Here is an 18211-nt window from a genome sequence, read left to right as displayed (position 1 = left end):
TGCGTCGCGGTCGCGCGCACGACGCAATCTAATCGCGCCGCTCGTCCGCTCGGAGCGACGACGCGGGTGCATTCCGCGGTGCGAGGGTACCACCACGGCCAGAACGTGGGGAAGGAGGGAAGGGGAGGGGGTGGCAGAATCGGAAGATCGAGGGGTGGTCGTCGCGTAGCACACAGCACGAGTGGGGAGACCGGACGGTCTGACGCAGAAGCGCGTTGGGAGCCGGTCGGCGGTAGTGGGGAAGGGTGAGAGGGGGAGGAAGGCAAGCGCACGGGGAGAGGGAGAGACCGCCACACATAAACCAAGTATAAACCAGGCGTAAACTTGCCCCCTCCCCCGTCTCCCGCGACCTACGTTCACCAACACGAGCGCGCGCGCGCGAGCGCGGCAATCCCCAGTCCAGTCAGCCTTCTCGGCATCGCAGCCAGACGACATTGGGGCCAAGACGGCGGTACGGCAGTCGCCGCCGAAGTCTCACGCGGTGCGCGCCCGACAGTCGTCGAGTCAAGTCAGTCAGTCGTCAGCCCGGCTTCGCAGCGAGCGGACGTGCGCGTCTACTCCCGCTCTCTCGCCTTCGCTCTTGTCCGTCTGTCTCTCGTGCGAGCGCTTGGTGCAAGCCCGCATTGCTACACGTATCTCTACACGAAGATATTACACATCGTATCTCGCGCAACTGTATCGTACACGCGCGCGCGCTACATATATACGGCGTTCTCGACATCGTCGGGCTCACGCAGTGCAACGACGCGCGACGTATCGGATCGCCGCTCCGACCGTCGCGAGCGCGCCGGAGTTCAAGTTCACTCGCGCCTCAAGAGGGAGGAAAGACGAAGAGGTAGCAGTTAGCAGTGGCCCAGTAGCGGCAGAGCAGCGCAGTCGAACGTTTCCTCTTTTCGGGAGTGCTTCTCGTCTCTGTCTGTCTTACTTTTTTTCGTCGTTTACTGATATACGACCGTGCTGCGAGCGGTCTCCTCCTCTTCCTCGTCGTCGTCGTCGTCGTCGTCGTCGTCTTCGTCTTCGTCTTCGTCGTCGAGAGTGTCGGTGGTGCGCCGAGAGATCCGTGTTACGGGGACGACTGTTATGTCGCTGTGACAGCCCCGCGCGCTCCCACCCGCCCGGAGGTTCGATGAACGGAGCGTTGCCGCCGCGTGCCGCTGTTCCCGTTTCGACGACAATCGCACCGCGATAGTTGCATTATTATTATTATTACGCCTGTGGAATCTCGCGCACACCGGATCGACCGAGGAGACGAAAAGTGGATCGCTGTTTCATCGTGCGCTCCGAATCGAAGGAATCTTTCAAGATTGGTGAGTACGAGCCTCCTCCATCACCTTCTCCTCGCGTGTTTGATCCTTCGCGATGACCGACGACGACGCGCGTTCGACCTCGTCGAGATGTGAACGTTATTTGTCCTCCCGGCGGAGTGTCGTGTGTGCACTTTTTTAAAGGAGGAAAATGGAAAAATTTATTCCTGTGTCGGAGAGGTAACGGTGATTGTTTCTCAAACTTCTTTCGGGACTTCAGGCTCGATTTCTTAGTTTTCACCTCGGGGAATTTTCCTTCGAAATTTAAGTTCTGTTATTATCCCGCGAGGGATTTTCTGGGAGGATGGAAAAGTGCCTTCGGCCTCCCAAAAAGTTTCCCGTGATAATAACAAAATCTAGTTTTGGAGTGAAATCCCCCGACTCTTGAGAAAGATCGACACGCTCCCAAAGTCCCGACCCTAACAACACATGATATCGCACGAATATCATGATACGATATTGTACGAATATTACTAATACTCTGGAATATTTGTACGATATCTTGTGCTGTTGGGGAAAGGACTGAAAAGTAAACGAGAAAGAGAGAACCGCCCATTCTTTTCCCGAGATCGTGAAAATCGTTCGACGCATCCCCATCGCGAAGCGCTAGACGCGTCCTAGAGCACGTGCTCTCCTCCGGCGCAGGTGAGAAACGACGGCGCGTGCGAAACTCCGAGTCACGGTCCGCGCGCCGCGTTTTGACAGATCGGACTATTAGCTGCGGCAGTTCCCTCGAGAAAGAGAGAGAGAGAGATCTCTATTAGCTCGACTCCTCGTCTGCGAGGTACCGCTGGCAAAACCAAAGTTCCCCGCGAGATTCCGCGAAGCGCGTCAAATCGATCTCCTCCGCCTCGTTTCGCGCGATTTATATGCTCCGCGTGACAAAGAGTGCAGATTCAAAACGATTTGTGCTTTGAGGAAAGAAAAGTTGTTAATTTGACTAAATTGTTCAACTTGATTGAATTTTTTCGGTTCAAGTATTTATGTATTTAACCCAGTGAGCGGAATATCTGAAGTAAGACAACTTTAAGATATCTTTCAGAATTCTTTATGAAATGCCTTAAAGATGCCCTGGTGGAAAAAAATTCTGTAAAATTCCGTGCTAAACTACTAGAACTAGAATTGGAACATTTTTGTTAATTTTAGTTAAATATATATATTTAGGAAAAATAAATTTCTACGAAAAGTCTAATAATTTCTACAAATTTCTATTTTTAGTAGAACTTTGTAATATTCATAAAAATTTTTTTCGTCGGAGTAAGCTACCTTAAAATGTGTAAAATGTCGTAGTTCGTTATAGTTTGACGTAGTTTTACCGAGGAATTTGTAGAAATTGCACAACAAAAATACTAAAATTTACAAAAAATTAGAAAAGCGTTTCAATTTTTTTCACGTAAATTTTTGTAGCATTTTTTAAAATCTTTTAGAATTTTATAAAATCTTTTTCGGCCAAGGTGTTACTCAAAAAATTCTTGAAGATTTTTCTAGCTGTCTTTGTCTTACATAAAATATATAAATTCTTAAACAGAAATTCAAATATTTTATGTGCAAATACATAAATAATTTAACTGAAAAAATGTAATCGAGTTGAAAAAATATTTAACCAAGTTAACAACTTTTGTTTCACGGTGTGTCTTGTATAAAATATAGGTCGCACGCGAAAAGAATGGTCTTATAGCAAGATACAGATTTATCCGTTAAAATAATTGTGTAGAACGCGCTCGAGCAAGGCTGCAAAAACTTTTGACATTCTGGCAAACAATTTCAATGTCTTACAGTGAAAGAAAACTATTAATATTTATTTCCTTTTGATGTAAAAAAATTTCCCAAGTTTATAAAAGTAACTAGATAATATTTATTCAAATTGATTTCCTTGAGGAAAATATGTTAAAATAAATATAATTTATTCGAACGTAAAAACACTTTTTTTCTTCAAAACTACCTTCAGACCTGTATTCTTAATTTTTAAACTGCATAGATAAAATATTCGTTTCTCAATTTGCTTTGGATTTCCTCCTTTGACGTAATAGTTCAAAAGTAATATTTTTTTGTGTTGGAATAAATAGTTACTAATATTATTCCGAAGGCAATTCTCTTCAAAGTGTTTTTAAAATATTTCTTCTGACAAAATGAGGCGAGGAGATCGCTTTGACTTTGAAATTTGTCGGAATGTCGCAAAAATTTCGTACCGTCCCCGAAGGATTTTTGGTGTTTACAGTATTCATTGTACGTCATTCCGCGGCGACAACTCCGTCGCAAGATTTCCAAGATGCAAATGCGAGACGCGTGTGTACGTCGCGCGTGATTTCGCGAAATCGCCGAGCGATCGGCGAGCGAGATCCGAGAAGAGCTCGCGGGCGACGCGAATGACGCAATATTGCGCGCTTATGCGATTCCGCGAACGTGATCGTCCTGGGGGTGCATCCATTGTGTCCGGTGCATATCTTATCGCCCGCGATATTCTGCGGCTGAATCACGCGGACTCTCGAATAACACAGGTGGCAGATAAGCGCAGCAGCACCGGACAATTGCGAGAAACGCAATTAATACGCGGCCGGCGGAGCGGTGACGTCACGCGAGGATAAAGCGCGTCGTCGTCGTCGTCGTCGTCGTCGTCGTCGTCTTCGTCGTCTTCGTCGAGACATACGAAAGTGCGTGCAACACGCGCGCCGTTGTTCGTTCGCTCGTGTACGTTCATTCGTACGGTTTGTTGCGTCATCCCTCCGCGGCTGCCTACGAGAGATCGCATTACGAGATTTGCCGAGCGAGACTCGAAATTTTTTGCTTTCTGTTTTCGGTTTCGCGCACCCGGAGGCGCGCGCGCGCGATCGACGTTTCGCTTTCGCGGTGCGAATGCGTTTGCGAAATGCATCGCGATCAAGGATCAAGGTCGGATTTTATTTTTATCCTTTCGACTCCGCCGCCATCGCTGCTCGCTCGCTCGCTCGTTCGCTCGGCTGTTACGTGAGAAGAATCGATATTCTCGTCGTACATAAGCTCCCTCTATCTCTATCTCTCTCTCTCTCTCTCTCGTTCTCTCCTATTAACGACCGATTATAATTTAAAATTAGGCGATCCCGACGAATTTGATTAATTGAGACACATTGTGGAATCGAGATACGGTGATAACAACACGTCTCCTCGCGCGAAACGATCGATCTCTCGTAATCCTTCCGTGCGGTCGCGACAGCTAACGAGAAGTGATCCATCGATCGCGAGATCCTCTCGCGAAACGGGAACCCTCCCCTCCTCGCTCTCTCTCTCTCTCTCTCTCCCACCTCTCGGTACACCGGGCTCCCCTCCCCCATCGATCTCCCCTCCCACCTTGCGCCGCGTGTGCCGCTATGGCGCTCTCTCTCTCTCTCTCTGTCTGTCTGTCTGTCTTTCTCTATCAAAGTGGGCCACGGCCCAATTTACAGAGCTCTCTTAACCTCGCGGCGCGTAAACCGTCCGTGCAATAAACTTCACGGACTCCGGTGCCGAAGGGCACGCACGTGCACTCGCCGGCATCGTCTGGAATTAGACGCGATCGATCCCGTCGCCGGAAAATTTTTGAATCGGTCAAATTGCTGAAAGAACCAGGGTCAAAAGAAATTGAGCGCTCTCTGGCGAAAAGTGGGGAGGACGAAAGACGGTCGCGAATCACGTCATTCATAATCATACAATAATTGTCAATACCCCGATAAGTTGATAAGTGAATAAATAAATTATGCACTTGCAGGAAAAAAACCGGTGAAATGAAATCTAATATATTTAACGCGATCGTTGTTTCACACGTAAGCAACGATATAAAAAAGAATCCTTTTTAGGAAATTTGATAATCTGAATTTTATCAATATTATAATAATTATCTAAAGAGCAAATGATTGTTTTGATAGTAAGTGAATAAATAAATTATACACGTGCTCAGAAAAAAACTGGTCAAATTAAAACTAATATATTTAACACAATCGTCGTTTTATAAACAACTATGTACACAAAGAATTTTCTTTAGAGAATTTGATTATCTTAATTTCAACAATATTATGCTTTTATTTCAATAATGTAATAATTATCTAAAAAGTACAATCTCGTTATAATAATAATAGTGTTTAGTTTGCAGACATTTTGTATTTTCTATCCGATGTAATTATGAAAATAATTATTAAATAATAAAAAAATGTGCTTTCTTCGACGAAATTATATAAAATTTCTTCGCGCAAGCAAGTTACGTCTGTTTAACGGTACATAATTCCGTTTCAACGTTTATACACTTCGAAAATAAAGACGTTCACAAAACAAGAATGTTCCTTTGTCCCGTGCGCCGATATCGTATCGGACGCTGGTGTAACGGAAAAATTATATCGAGTCTTCGGATGACGGTGCATTTATGTGCGCAACAATAGCGAGAGAAAATCAGTCGCTCGCGGCACGATTTCGATCGCGTCGTCGAGAGTATCCGCGAGAGAAAGATCGAGTCATTCGCCGATCGACACGGATCATTGTCTAAGCAGGGTGGTCGCGGTCATCGTCGCCGTAGTCGCGAGAACGGATTAGCGGTATTCGCGTTGCGCGGAAATGCGCGCGTAGTCCAGATGCAGGTGTTACAACTGCAATGCGAGCGCGGTCGCAAGTGCACCAGCTACTGCTAGTTACGGTTCTCCAGTGCGTGCGTGCGTGCGTGCGTGCGTGCGTATATCGCGCGGACGTGTGTGCGTGCCGCCGGATATATCGGCGATATCTAGATACATACGTGTCGTCGCGTCTCGGACATTGTGGATTATACGTTGCGTCATCGGCCGTTCATCGATCACCGCACTGTAGGAAGACAGAGAGAGAGAGAGAGAGAGAGAGAGAGAGAGAGAGAGAGGGGGAGGGAGAGACGGTGGGCGAGCGACGCGCCTTGTATCTGTTTGCCCCGCTCTATTTCTTATTTAAACGATATCGACGACAGTCATACGACTACCGCGGAATTTTAAGAATGTCCTAGCGATCGATCGCTCACGAAATTGCGCGATCGGTAAATCGTTTCTCGAATTCTCGCTTCCAAAACTCGTTTCCAACCGTCGCCGCGGCGATGTACGAGTCAAGTTGCTCGGACGCAGAATCGAATCAAATCGATTTATTTGATATGTCTTTATTCGAATTTCAATCGAATCAATAGAATTGTAAATTACTCAAATCGAATCGTGAAAACATAACACTCTTAATTACAACATTATTACCATTACGTTGAATTTTAATAGGCGACAAAAATCATTTTTATGCAAAAAAAAACAATATTTACTTTATGAATAAAAAATCATCTCTTGGAACAGTTCGGATTCAAATCTGAATCGAATCGAATCGTATTAATAAAATTATATTTGAATTGAATCATGGAAATGCAATTGTTAATTTATATAATTACGGTTGCATTTGAATTTTAATTATACATGATAAAAACGATTTCTAATAAGTAAAGAGATAATATTGATTATATGGAAAATCACTTAAAAAATATGGTTTTATAAAATCGTCAATATATACGATCAGTGTTCGAAATTTTTGTATTCGTAATCTTGGAATGGCTCGGAGATTCACATCCGAATCGAAGGTAAAATCGATCGAATCAAGGTAGATCAAGATTCAATTCGGCTGGCTTCGCATTTCGAATAGTTGGCACATCTCTAGTTTCCAATTCACGCTCTTAAGCTCTGAAGAAATAGCCGGCGCCTTCGACATTCGGAAAAATACATTCTGGATATCGGCATTTCAACGACCGTATTACTGCGGCGAGGATTGCGTCACGAGAGCGCTAATTCGAGGCTTCGCCTCTCACGTCTCGTCGTTTCGAGATCCAGCGACCGAATTCCGCGATTCAGAAGCGGCGACGGCGCGGCCGGTTTATCGATCATATTAGCAAATATCAGGCTCCGTTGTTCGCCGCGATGACCTTTTCCCGCTCGCATTATGCAACGAAGGTGAATGGTCTAACATAACAGCCTGCACGTGTTGCAGTCACGTGGCGGACGGTATGGTACGGTACGGGACGGGACGGGACAGCCGCAGTAACACAAGGCGAACCGACTCGCGCGAATTGCGCGAGCGTTTGCGCGCGGCTATGTGCTAACAGTTGCATCACGCACCGCGTTATTTCTTAAGCGACTTTCACACCGCCAGCGCAGGACCCCTCTGAAAGAGTCGCGGCGCGAGCTGCACGGCCAGAAGGCCACGTAACTTACGTTACATTATAGCTACCTAAATGAAATTGCGGTACATTTTTATTGCTGCTCGTAGATTTCAAAAAAATAAAAAATAAAAAAATTTCAAATACCACGTATCTCAGACTTTTTCGATTCGCGAAGGTAAAGTCGGTTCTGAGCGCGGTAAAGGAGAACGCGTAGAAATTTTGTAATCATTATTGAACGTTACGTATGTTACACCACGCACAGCACAGAAACTCGCAGCAATATTGCGAAGACACGTTGCAAAGATTTTCTTTGCATCGTTGCTTCAGCAACGTTTAAGTAACATTTTGAAAGATAATGTCCGATGCTTTAGTCTCGAACAGTACGCGCCACCAGATGAACGCGGCGTTCTATTTCTCGTAATTAAAAAATCATATAAGATAAAAGACACAACATTATAAAATTTTTTTACGTTTAAATTATTTACGTTTTAACCCTTTTGCATTTATTTGCTTTCGCTGCCCTTAAACAACAATCTCCAGGTTTAGTCAGATGTCAAACTAATCGATATTTGAGCGACAATAACAACAATTGATTTTCCCAAAACCGTTAATAGGAAAGTTATGAAAAAATTTAGATACTACCTCTAAACTATTAGGAATAATAACAATAAGTAGAGAAAAAAATTTTTAATGGAATTAATTTGAGGTTGAAAGGGTTAACAAAATGATTCCCTGAAGGAACGAGTCCCCAAAATTTGAATTTCAATACGAAAATAAACGAGAAATATCTTGACGATCAAATCTCTTGTCCTTTTGTACAAAAATTAATTCAGGGTCATACGATATTCCTGGAAGTTAAATGTGCCAAAATTTGTTAGTATAATGGAGCACGCACACCTGAAATATTATCAGGAAGCACACACACAGAAAAAAAAATTTCTTCAAAATGTTTGGTCCAATACGATCAACCAAGCATTGGGTTGCTTCAATAATTATTTAATTGCGCAAAAAAGAGGGAGAGTTCATTCGTATCAACCAGTCAAATCTCTTAATCGAGAATTAATTAAACCAACTCAACATTTAGTTGAACGTATCATGCTAAATATTTTAGCTTTTCAAGAAACATTTTTTCTCAGTGTATCGTGTTGTAATAGGAAATATCGTGTTGCTAGGATATTGCCGCAACGTTTGCGCAATGTAGCAACGAGCTTGCGATAAAATGTTTCCCGCACCGGAGACAAAAAGGTTGTTAACTTGATCAAAATTTTCAACTCGATTAAATTTCTTCAATTCACGTATTTAAATTAAACATATGTGTAGCTAAATACATAAATGCCCGAAGTTCAAATATATTTTATTCGTTAAGATCAAATATATACATAGTTAAACTAAAAGAATGTAATACAGTTGAAAAATGTAGTCAGGCCAATAACTTGTCCTCCTCGGTGTATGCTGCACGGTTATAAACACGTCTCGAAGATCGTAAAATTTTCGGAGCAACGGGACGAACCAATCGCGGTCGCCTTTCCGGAGCGCGCGCGCGCGCGCGCGCGTGAAGAGGAAGGGGGAGCGCGTCGATCGTATCACGATGTGTCGTCACGCGCGTCTATTACGTAAGAGAATAAAACGCTTTTGCGCAAAGGCCTCCGCTCGTTATCCGTATAGAGGGTGTCACGTGTATAGTCGGATGGTCGTGGCGCGTCGTCGTAAGAAACTGCCGCTGATCTCACGTGGATTGCGCGCCCGCCGGAACGTGCGATCGAGGGATAGATTCCGACCCTCTCGGCCGCGGAAAAACGAGCGAGCGCGCGAAATTCAAATCGAATTGAAATTCAGACGAGCGTCAGTCCGCCGCGTCGAGCAGCAGCAGCAGCAGCAGCAGCAGCTGCGATAATTAGCCCCGAGCGGGCCCGGGGAGCGGATTCTGAAATGTAAGAGCCTCCACGCGTACGTGCACGCATATACATACACGTGCGCGCGTGCTCGTCCCGTGTAATTCGGTCTCCTCGCCTCTGTGCCTGGCCTTTCCCTTCTCCCCCGCTCGCGCCGCCGCGCCGCGCCGCGCCGCGCCGAATCGTATCAAGCCGGCCGCGTGACGCACGATTATGTAACGACAAAGCGTGCCTCTGTTACGCGACTATAATACGACTATACCGGGTGTCCCCGATCTATACGCCGTTGTTCCCGCGTGCGAGACCGCGCACCGTGCGTCCGGAACAGAATTCGCGTCGAGCACCGGCGCGCGAGCTTCTGGGAACTTTGGACACGCGCGCGCGATTATGATCTCGCTCCGAAAGATTGTAATCTTCGCAATATAATGTTACGCTCTCTCCCTCCGCTTCCGATCCGCGAATCTAATCCGCGATCTCGCAGATGCAATCGGGGCACGCGTCGTAAAACTTTCCTCTCTTGTTGACGGCCCCCGGCGAGGTGCCGCCGCGCGTCGTTATCATCGCCGCCGCGAGCCCGTTGCATAATGAGCGGGAAACGAAATCGGAGACCGACCGGTTCGAAATGCCTCGGTAAAGGCCGATAACGGTATCAGTGCCTCGCGCTGTTACGTGAGCGCTGACCGCAATCGTAATGCGTACACATACGTGTTGGCCCCCACGGCCAAGCGCGCGGCGGTGTCGGGTGGCCCGGTCCGACGCAACGCGAACGCATTGTGCACACGCCTTTATGTGTACCAGCGCTCGCGCGCCCGCTTAAGTTCGTCGTACCCGGACTATTTTCGGGCCGTTCGTTCGTTCGCGCGCATCCTCTATTCAGCGGTTTTTCTGAAACGCGCGCGTTCCGCGAGTAATAATATCCGGCGGGCGGTCTTGGGTTCCCCAAGATCGTCACGCACGGACGCAACGTGCGCGCGTAAGCGTAAGCGCGCGTTTGTTTGACGCATTTAAATTTTTTTGTCTTTTTTTCTCTTCGGTCCTTTCCTCGGCTATCGATTCGGTTGAAAGTTCTTGCGCCCCGCTTCCCGCGAACTCTACGGGTTCGGTATCATTCCGCGGAGAGCGGCTCCTGTGATCGTTGCGCCTTGGAGGTGTTGTTCTCTCTTCTAGATGTAATAATTTTAGACTTCCCGTCGCGAGATTTTCCGGCTGCCGCGCGCCGGCGGTCGGGAAATAATGTAAATAAATTTCCCGGAAGATATATACACGGGGGGGGGAAGGGAGGAGGGAGGAGGGAGGAGGGAGGAGGGAGGAGGGAGGAGGGAGGACCACATCGCGTATGCACATTGTAAAGCCGCTTCCTCGAACGAGCGCTTCATGAGAAAAAAAACAAACGCTGGCGTCGGGTCAACGGATGACTTAATCGCGATACGGCATGATATCACGCTAATTATTACTCATCGGTCAACATAGTACGTCGCTAATTATTTTGTACTCTAAACTATGATACCGATTTCGTAAGCGTTGTTTACGAACGTCGTTTCCAGAAGTTGCCACGTCATCGTGTTCATCATGTGATAATATCACGCATATTAAATATATATAATTCTTTTGCTTTTTATAAATATTATTACGCAAGAACTGAAAAGTATCATTTATTTCGAAGTGGATCTTGGTTGCGTAATAATACGATTCCTTGTCAATTATTAAATACATTTTCCGATTGGAACGCAATCGTAAACTTAATCTGAAAATAATATCTCAAATTTGATCGTCAAATAATATTAAAATAGTAAGTGAGCCGAATAAAATTTCATCGTCAAGTAAAATTTAAATAATAAATGTTGCAAGCATCTTAAAAGACTTAAACAGAACTGGGTAAAATGCTTCGTTAAAGTACGTGAAATACAAGGTGCAAACTATATTTTGTATTTAAATGTTTTGCTTAATAATACATATTTTCACATCAATTGTTAAATACATTTTTTAAAAATTAAAGTATTCGAATTATAAAATACAACTTATATTTTGTATTTCAAATACTTTAGTTTATAGAAAATGTATTTAATAATTGATATGAAAATATGTATGTATAATATTATTAAACAATCATTAAAATCTACTTTAAAAAATAGCACTCTTTAGTTTTTGTGTAATAATAATAATAATAATATTTATAATGCAGCAAAAAATAATATAAATTTGCTTTAATGATGTGTTTTATCCACCCTGATTGTAAAAGATTTATTATTATATCTTTGCTGTACTATACATGATACGTGATTGCGTCTTTCCAAGCAATCGCTGCAATGCGGGAAGTGCGTCGCATTCCGAAGAAGCGGGCGTCGAGACGCCAGCGCGAGCGGCTCTCCGCGGAAAACCGCGGGACGCGCAATTTTGCGCTACGCATTAATTCTCCGGGGGGGTGGGCGAACATCCCCGCGCGGCGCGACGTGGCGCAGCACGTTCCCGGACGGAGTTGCATCGAGACGTAAATGCGATTCACGCGCTCCTCGTGCACGCATGCAACGAACGGCGGTGGGCCACGTGCGGCCCGCCGCTTGCGCAACGCGCGGGCGGAACACGTGCCGGCGTATATGAACAACACGTTCTAATCCTTTCCTCCACCACCGCATACTTCTCTCTCTCTCCCTCTCTCTTTCTCTTTCTCCGCTGTTCCCGGAAAATTAGGTGATACTCCGGCGTCGGGAGGAGAGGAAGAGATAAGATTCCCTCGGAAATGCCGATTGATAAATGACGACGGGGGGGGGAGATATCGCGGGGGAGACGCGTGCTCGTAGGAATTACCAGAGGAACGTCGCGTCGCGCAGTTGGCCGCGACGTTTCTTCTCGTGCGAGTAATAACAACGTCAACAGTGCGCGACTGCAATATCGGGACGTACATTAATAGCGCGTGAATCGTCGACCGAGCGAACTGATCAAATTCGCGAATCTTCGAACGACGCGGCGGCCTCCTGGCTTGCGAAACTACGATTAAGGAGATCAAGGTAGAGAAGAAAAAATACGCAGATAACGTTAATCGTCGAAACTGAAGATAGTGCGGTATCTCGAGAGAATTATCGCGCGTACTGAAAGAAAGAGTTTTGTAACAGCTGCCAGATATTGAATGAAGTAATGTTAAAAATGCCAATTAAATATGCCGATTAATATAACTAAAAGTAATGTTGTTTTTCTAAATATTTAGCAAGTGTGCAATCGAATTTACCGAATATTTAGAAAAATGAAATTATTTTTTTTATTATATTACTCGAATATTTAACTATTTAATTATTTCACTCAACGCGTTTTGTTTTTAGTTACGCCAAACTCTTTTTTTTCGGTGTTGTCTAATGTTACGAAAAGATGATTCTTTGATGCGGGCCGGTACATTGACAAATTTGTGTATAGGGTGGTGTCCCAATTATATCCAATTTGAGCTATTTTTAATTATTTCCATGCGTCGCCACATTGCTTCCACTCAATGTGTCATTAACTTAACTAAAATAAACAATTTAATTGAAGAAAATGTATTAAATTGGACTCAAATTTTAGTTTATTATTTACTACGTGCACGTGTGTTAATCTGAACGCTGCTTACCCAATTCAAGTGCAGAAGCGGGTTGATTTTTTAATCATACGTTTCGTGTTAAAATAATAAATTTCAACATATGTGAAAGTTCAAAGTAGCAAAATGTAACTTAAAAATTTGTTTAAATTTGATCCTTTGAGAGTAGAAATAATTTTTTTTCCTCTCTAAAAGGAGTAAGCGAATGGGTTACTACAAAAATAAAGAGAGTGCAATGAAATGAAGAAATCCAAACATTTTATCGGAATAAGGGAAATAATAACTGATAAAAAGTCAGAATCGTATCTCATTTACGTAACAGGATATTAATCTAATACAAAATTAAAATAGCCACTAATGAAACTGTCGATACTTCGGCTTGTTACGTGTGTACGTTAATGCAATAATGTTCAACGGTGCGCGTGTTTGAGTGAGCTCATCGTGAAATTATATCGAGCCAAGTCATCTCGGGAGCGACTCGCCGCGGGTAGCGTCACGGAATGATTTTTCGAAATGAAGATCGAGTAGCGGGTATAATAAACGGTACGTGTCGCGCGTTACGGAATTACGAGATTGCGCAAGTACGGCGGCTCGTGACGTTTCGATGGAAAATCCGGGTACGTACACCCGCCCACGATCCTTAACGCGTATAACGTACGTGGCCGGTAGCGATGATTCGGGGAAAACAAATGACTGCTGAGGAAAACGATGCCGTTTACGTGATTCAACCTCGTTTGAGAATTCAAAATCGTCCGCCACGTGTTGAGAACGTACGATCGAGACAATATTTCAGCCAAACGTGACTCATGATAATTTTTGAAGTTACAACACATATTCGGATCTTATGAAGATTATAAATTAATAAAATGTGTCTGATAACTGTTAGTAAGACTTTCCATGCATATTTTTAGTTTTGCCGTTATACTGAAAAAAATTGTTAAATTTTTCAATTTGATTGAATTTCTTCAATTCAAGTACCTTGCATTTCGATTAAATACGAGTATACAAATGCTTGAACTGAAGAAATTCAATTTAATTTAAATACTCAAATTGAAGAAAATTCATTGAAAAATTCAATCAAGTTAACAATTTTTTTTTCTCAGTGTACTTCCTACTCGTGCACGAAAAAGTTATACTAGCGAATAGAGTTGAATTTTTACAAAGACATAAAAAAAGAGTTGCCCTATTCAAACAATTTTTATACATATGTACATTGAAACATAAAATTCCAACTTTAACTTTAATTTTCTTGGAAACCATACACGATCACACGATCGGTTTAAAATTTTAATATATTAGTTTCGCTTTAAATAGTGCGCTATATGATTTCTTTTTTTTTTAATAAACTGAAGAACACTTTGATTTTTCGTTCATACCTCCTTAACGCGCGCGTCACGTATCTCCCTTCGCGTTTATACCAATGAAAGGACGGGTGGAAGAAAGAGAGAGAGAGAGAGAGAGAGAGAGAGAGAGAAAGAGGAGAGCATGGTACACGCAAACCTCATTACGGAATCCAGAATCGGCCGATTAATTAAGCGGCGATGCGCTACTCGGAATAATAATATGCGAAAGCGGCGACGACGACGTCGGCGATCGATGAGATTACGTAACGTTTCCATTTAATTCCCTCGCGTTTAGAATCTCGTAAGCATTCATTTCCGCGGAAGGCACCTGCATTAGCCGATAAAAATAAAACAGAACAACGTGCTCGCCTTGCACGTTGACGTCACGACAATCCGTCTAAAGGCCGTTCCTCGATTTGAATACTAGAACAGCGGCGGTGGCGCCTTTACGTACATACACGGTCTTCCGTTGATCCCACTCCGTGACGCAATTGTTTCATAATCGCAAGATCACAAATTACGTTAGGAAAAAAAAAAGAATACGAGAAAGAGAAAAACGGAGGGGGCGGAATGACGTTAGAGACGTTTATCGCGTCCATTCCTTTTATTATTGTTTTTTTAATTTCGATAAAAGTGATGTCAACGCTTCGTCTCTTCTGACGAGAAATTATTTTGTTATTCGCAGATAAGATAAACATCGTATTTGCGCGAAACGACGACGCGCAGTCTATTTATCTTCCGAAGTTGCACTTCCGTTCCAAGAGAAACGCGATGCGGTCTTCGTGGACTCCGGACAAGCCTCGCCGACAAGCCTCGCGGATTATTCCGCGTCCGTCTGTCGCGAGCGGAAGAACGGAACGTGATTCCCCGGCTCGCGTCACGCGGCGTTTCCGCGTGCGTCACGGGCGCGCTCGCCGGTCGCGCTCGCGCGCGGTTGTTTGCGCGCGCGAACTGCGTCGGAATTAAATTAGCCACCGAACGACGTTGAGCACGTACGTACGCGGCCGATCAACAACATTGTTTACGCGCTTAATTAGAGACGTCGATGCAAATAAGTGTGTGCGCGCGCGCGCGCACGCGCCGCCGTCGCTTCTTCCGCGACTCGCGTTTCTTTCTCTCTCCCCTTCTCGCGAGAGGACCGCCGAGAGGCAAACTCCAGTTTCGCGAGGAACGCACGAAATGGCACGATCCCGCCGGCGTGCGCGCGTGAAATCCGCGCGTGAATCGCGCGCTTCGAAATAGACCGCGCGCGAGATCGTAAGAGCAATTTACGAGTCACCGAAATAATTTCGAGCTAATTTCAAAGCGCAGAAGACGCCGTCCGTTGCAGCGCGTGCCGCGGGAGGTCGTCCGCCGCCCGTGGGCGGAAGTCGCGAGCACTTGGAGCACGTCCATCGGGATTTCGCAAAGTTGCGATATCAACGTGCGCGGAGCGTGCTATATGCGTTCTCGCGGATCTTTGAGTTTGATTTCCTGATTGGTACGTAGAAACGTTCTTTTTGTCGATGAGGAACGGTACTAATTGTAGGAAGAGCTGCTCCGAATTTCTCTCTTTATCGAGTTTGTTTTTAAATAATAATAATAAAAATAATAGCAGCGTTGAGGTGCGAGGTTACGTAAAAATGTCGTGAAATTCTATGTATTTTTAAGTTACACGTTAAATTTAATATATCTGTAAAGCCATGCGTATGAAATTTAGTGCATTTTTGACAAATTTATGTTAAATGTGCATTAAATATTTTTAATAGGTATATGCTTGAAATTTGCTTTTGTTGCATTGTATTATAAGTTCTGCGTGCTCGTTTTTAACAATGTGTACAAAGGCAAGTGTGACAAACATCGGATGACTCTTGAAAAATGAGACATCAACAGTAGTTCTGTTTATAAGTTTCGACACAAATAAAATGTTGACATAATATGATACGGTATAACATACAAAGAGAAAAACAACGTGCCTAATCTAGACTTCGCTACAGTACTAACTTAACTTACACTGAGGAAAAAAAAGTTGACACACCAAATTTTTCAACCTGATTAAACTTCTTCCGTTCAAGTAATTAATTATACATTTAATTTAAATACAAAAATGAGCATTTATATATTTAATTTAAATAAATAAATATTTGAACTGAAGGAATTTAATCAAGAAAAATTTAGTCAACGACCTTTTTTCTGAGTATAATATAAAAAAAAGGTGACGCAATAAAATAAGTAGAAAATAATAATATAATACAAAAATATAATAATATGATATAATATAAATGATATAATCTATAAAAGAAAAGGAGATAACGCAATAAGTAAAAAATATAAAAATGAAAAAATTAATGAAATTACAGCCTTCATATACAAAATTGAAGAGGTATTTTCAATAAGAGCCGGCGCGGGATATTTTTGAGCACTTGATAGCTTTTTTATAATCATAAACGATCGTAAAAGGCATTTTTTAAAAACGCTAATAACGCGTTACATTGCCACAAGAAAATATTGAATAATAATAGTGGCAGTACTTTAACGTGGAGATGCAAGAAGAGTTCAGGACTGTAGCGTGTGCAAAAACTTAATATGATCGAGTGCACAAAGAGAGAAGTAAAATACGAAGAAAGAGTAACGAGTTAAAAATGAGAAGCAATGTAGAGAGAGGCAGCTGTTTTAAAAGAGGAGGCGGCGGTTGAAGGGGGAACGAATGTCACTGGGTAATAGGTCGAAGCATTTGACTCCGGCGTGTACGGCGCGCAATCGATATTGAAAATTATATCGTCTCTCAATACGCTGGATGACCGGTTTCATTCGCGGCCGCGCGCGAGCGAGCCTCGTTACCTTCTTCGCGTGGGCGGCTTCCGCGCGAAAACGCGGGAAAATCGGCAGATTGGCGGATCGGAGGATAACGTGAGTCACGCGAATCGTTGCTGCTACTGCACTACTCGTCGTACGTAATAATCGGACGGCTGGAATTCCAGGAGATTACTCAATTTTCGTCGGCGTTTCGTGTCCCGATAATTGATTGCCCATGCGTGTCGCGCGCTGATATATCGAGGAAACCGGCCTCCTCGACTTTCAAAGCTGATCGGCACGCGTGTCGTAATATGCGCTATGTGCAATAAGCGCGGGAGAACTCGCGCTCCAGTCCGCATCCTTCAGCAGCAACGAGACTCCCGCCCGGGGCAACAAAAGAAACTTATGATTCCGTCGGTAAAGTGCGCGATAATCGGAGCTACTCGAGTTTCGCTTGTTTCGGAGAACGCGAGCGACGCATCGTCGTCGGTTCGTCACCTCTCGATGGCGAGATTCCGTCCGACTCACGATTCCCTAATTGTTCTATTTTGCCGCGCGACGTGACGCACAACGCGCGACGGTACACACCTCTTCCTCGAGCCTGTTTCGTCGAGCGCGAATTATGCGACCCAGTTGAGCGAGAGTCGCAGAATTAATGAGTCACTCCCGAACTTCTCTTCGAAAAACAGGCGAGTTGCGTAACGGCGTATTAAATAACGAGCACGCGTCATCTCACATCGCGCCGCGCCGCCGGTGCGAGTCGTCCGATTTCCATATCGGGATCCTAGAAATCTTCGTTACGCAGTCATTTCGAATTCCCCGAGGGATTGTCTTCGTTCTTTTGCGCGCAGTTCGCGCATCGGGAGGGGCGCGGCTTTTCCGTGTCAATAAACCCGTCCGCGACGCCACGGAATTGTTTTTTTATGTCGCGCGGGGGAATTGTTTACTCCTTGTTTGTCCTCGTGTCGAGTCCGGTTTGCGCTCGCTTCCCTCACTCGTTCCTCGCGAGAGAGGAGGGAATGCTTTCGTCAACGCAAAGCACGAATAAAACTGCCGTTTGCTTGATCCAAAGTATCAGACTGCGCTGTGTTAATTTCGTAGTGACGAAATCTACCCAATTTGAGTTATTTTTAATTATTTTTATAGGTCGCCATTGCTCCTATTTAATATGTCGTCAAGATAAA

The 18211-nt window shown here is 44.3% G+C and overlaps 1 protein-coding gene across 2 annotated transcripts in view; it reads left to right on the top strand.

Annotated features, from left to right (window-relative positions):
* The first annotated feature begins 412 nt into the window (after positions 1-412).
* LOC105207525 overlaps positions 413-18211 on the top strand; it is a 29063-nt gene continuing 11264 nt past the window's right edge. Inside the window, exon 1 of one of the 2 annotated variants that reach the window (XM_011177046.3) lies at positions 413-1307. The gene's annotated coding sequence lies outside the window, so the exon portion shown is untranslated. Of the gene's footprint in view, positions 1308-12140; positions 12353-18211 lie in introns of those variants that run through there. The other variant, XM_011177047.3, reaches the window with a different exon arrangement.

The sequence above is a fragment of the Solenopsis invicta genome, chromosome 13, assembly GCF_016802725.1.
Source record: "Solenopsis invicta isolate M01_SB chromosome 13, UNIL_Sinv_3.0, whole genome shotgun sequence".
Lineage (NCBI taxonomy): Eukaryota > Metazoa > Arthropoda > Insecta > Hymenoptera > Formicidae > Solenopsis > Solenopsis invicta.
The sequence above is the reverse complement of the archived record's forward strand: the minus strand, read 5'-3'. Positions and strand labels throughout refer to the sequence as shown.